General features: G+C 46.1%; 1 pseudogene across 1 annotated transcript; it reads right to left on the bottom strand.

Moving 5' to 3' along the window:
* Positions 1-1,088: 1,088 nt before the first annotated feature.
* Positions 1,089-2,064, bottom strand: LOC307185932 (tetratricopeptide repeat protein 19, mitochondrial-like; annotated as a pseudogene). The gene has a single exon. The product of its transcript is annotated as a tetratricopeptide repeat protein 19, mitochondrial-like (transcript).
* Positions 2,065-2,832: the final 768 nt, after the last annotated feature.

A 2,832-nucleotide genomic window follows, 5' to 3' on the forward strand; every position in this document is an offset into this window, starting at 1 on the left:
TGGTTCTTCTACAGCACCAGCGAGACACATCAGAATGACTGGGAAGCTTTCAACACTACACCTACAGGGCCCCACTCGGAGTCAGAGGGTTTGGAGACACCGTGACCAGGTGCAGAGGAGTGAATGCTCAGAGAGCAGGGATACAGGGCGTCATCATTCCTTGCCCTCCTTTTTTCACAGTTGTATATAACCAGATACATACAAAAACATACAGTTCACTTTTATTTATAATCAAATGGGCACTATGCTTTCAAGTGCCTAATTCCCACTTTAAAACTTCATGCTGTGGCACAGGGATATTGGCTCGGTGCTTTGTGACCGCCTGGAGGGGTGGGATAGGGAGGGTGGGAGGGAGGGAGACGCAAGAGGGAAGAGATATGGGAACATATGTATATGTATAACTGGTTCACTTTGTTATAAAGCAGAAACTAACACACCATTGTAAAGCAATTATACCCCAATAAAGATGTTAAAAAAGTAAATAAAATCAACTATATTTCAATAAAAAATAAAAATAAAATAAAATTCTAAAAAAAAAAAAAAAAACTTCATGCTGGATGCTGGTGGCAAGCCAAGATACTACTTTTTTATGCATTAAATCCCACACTGGGCTTCAGGAGGTAGACTATAAGAGAAAATAATTCACCGTCATCCCCCTTTGCCATGAGACCGGTAGCTCTGTTCTGCCAGGTATTGATAAGAGAAGACAGCAAATTGGTGGACAAAACTCTTGTGGGAGAGACTCCTGGCTGGCTGAAATGCCAGACCCCACCCCAGAGGGAAACTGGCCCCTCTTAATCTAGAGTTATTCTCGGACCAGCATGGACAGCACCTAACCAACCATCTGCTACAATGAAAAGCATTAACTGACACCCATCCCTAGAAGCAAAATCAGGTGGGGGTGAAAGTTTTCTTTGCAAAACAAACATGGCCGTGTATACAGCTTATCCTCCAGCAAGGCTAAGTTGAGGGGACTTGAGTATCAAGGATAAGGAATTTAAGCCATTGATCAGGGTGCCACTGGGACTAGAAAAAGAGGTGTTACTATAAATTCCCTACAACAAAAAGAGGTCTAGAGCTTGATAAGGTTACGACAAAGGTCTCCTTTTTCTTGACATCTCAGCCAGTTCTTCCCTGATGTGCTGCAGAGAAACCTCATCTCTTTTCAGCTTTGCTCGCTTCAGTGCTTCCTGGTAGATCTCTTCTGCTTGTGCATATCGTTCTCTGTGCATCAGGATCGCAGTTAGATTCCTGAGCAGCACGTGGAGCTCAGGGTGCCCCACCTGTCTCGCCAGGTCTGATGCCCTCTGCGCGTGAACACAGGCCTCATCGGAGCGGCCCTGTGCATCCAGGGTGGTGGCCAGGTCACTCAGCAGCACGATGGTCTGTGGGTGTCTTTCTCCTAGTATTTCTTCAGAAATCTGCAAAGCTTTTTCATTCATCCTTTGTGCCTGTGATGGCTGCTTGGAGAACAGAAGGTAGCGGGCATGGGTGTCTAGGCACGTGCCCAAGAGGAGGTGGGTGTTGGCTTTCTCTTCCACTGACAAAGTGTCTTCTGATAATTCCTTTTCTCTTCAATTTTTTCCTCTAGAGTTGAAATGCAGAATTCATAACCAACAAGAGCCAATTCCTGTCTATTCTGAGCAGCATAAATAGTGGCCAGCTTTAGAGAGATTTCTATTATTGCATTGTCTTCCTGTTCCATGGCCCTTCCAAGCAGATAACTCATTGTTGGTTTAAAAAGTTTTCCCACCCAATCGTAAGTGTAAGTGATGGCCTTCTTGTTATCACTCTTATAGGCAAGATGAAGAGCATCACACAAAATTAGCTCTGCCTCTGCTGGCTCATCTTTCATGATGCACAACTGCCAGCAGTGGCAGCAGGCCCGGACCCCGGCCACACGGCGCCCCTCGGCACGGCAGCACGTACACCGTGGGCGCCGGGCCTCCTGCTGACCCCGGCCCTCCTGCTGGCCCCGGCCCTGCCACCCCGCCGCAGCCGGTAACAAAAGGGTCTTCTTTAGTAATATTTTTAGTGTCAACTATAGCAGTATTTGAATAACTTAAAATGATCTAAAATAATTATTCGTATTTTTTCTACTCATTTCTGTGTTTAATCAGCAACGATTTAATATTAAGGCCAGAATGATACAATGAAAAAGAGCAATAAAACCATAACGAATTTATACTTCAAGATTTGTGAGGTTAGTGTCCAACCTCCACTGTGAAAACTTGGTGTTTCTGAAATGTCATCAGCTAAACATCCATGTGGCGAGTACAGTGGTGGAAGTTGGTGGGACACGGGGTTACTGGGCATGGGTGTCTGTCCTCAGGTATCTCTTGGAAGGATGATGATGTGAGAGAGGAAGGTGCATGGTGTCAGGTGAGCAGCCCCGCCTTGAACAAAGGTGTCCCAACATCGACCCACAAATACAATCAGAGCCTGATCAACAGCAAGCAATCCATCTGACACATTTAGAAAACTTACGGGGAAGAAAACACTGATGAAATAATAGACACAGGGCTTCCCTGGTGGCGCAGTGGTTGAGAGTCTGCCTGCTGATGCAGGGGACACGGGCTCGTGCTCCGGTCCGGGAAGATCCCACATGCCGCGGAGCGGCGAGGCCCGTGAGCCATGGCCACTGAGCCTGCACGTCCGGAGCCTGTGCTCCGCAGTGGGAGAGACCACAACAGTGAGAGACCCGCGTACCGCAAAAAAAAAAAAAAAAAAAAAAAAAAAAAGACACAAATAAACCTGCCCTTTTTACTATATAAACACTTAAAATGTACCTACTGCAATTGCTATAAAACTGGAAGAAATACAGTCTGTTTC

Source organism: Stenella coeruleoalba (assembly GCF_951394435.1).
Source record: "Stenella coeruleoalba genome assembly, chromosome: 4".
NCBI classification, from domain to species: domain Eukaryota; kingdom Metazoa; phylum Chordata; class Mammalia; order Artiodactyla; family Delphinidae; genus Stenella; species Stenella coeruleoalba.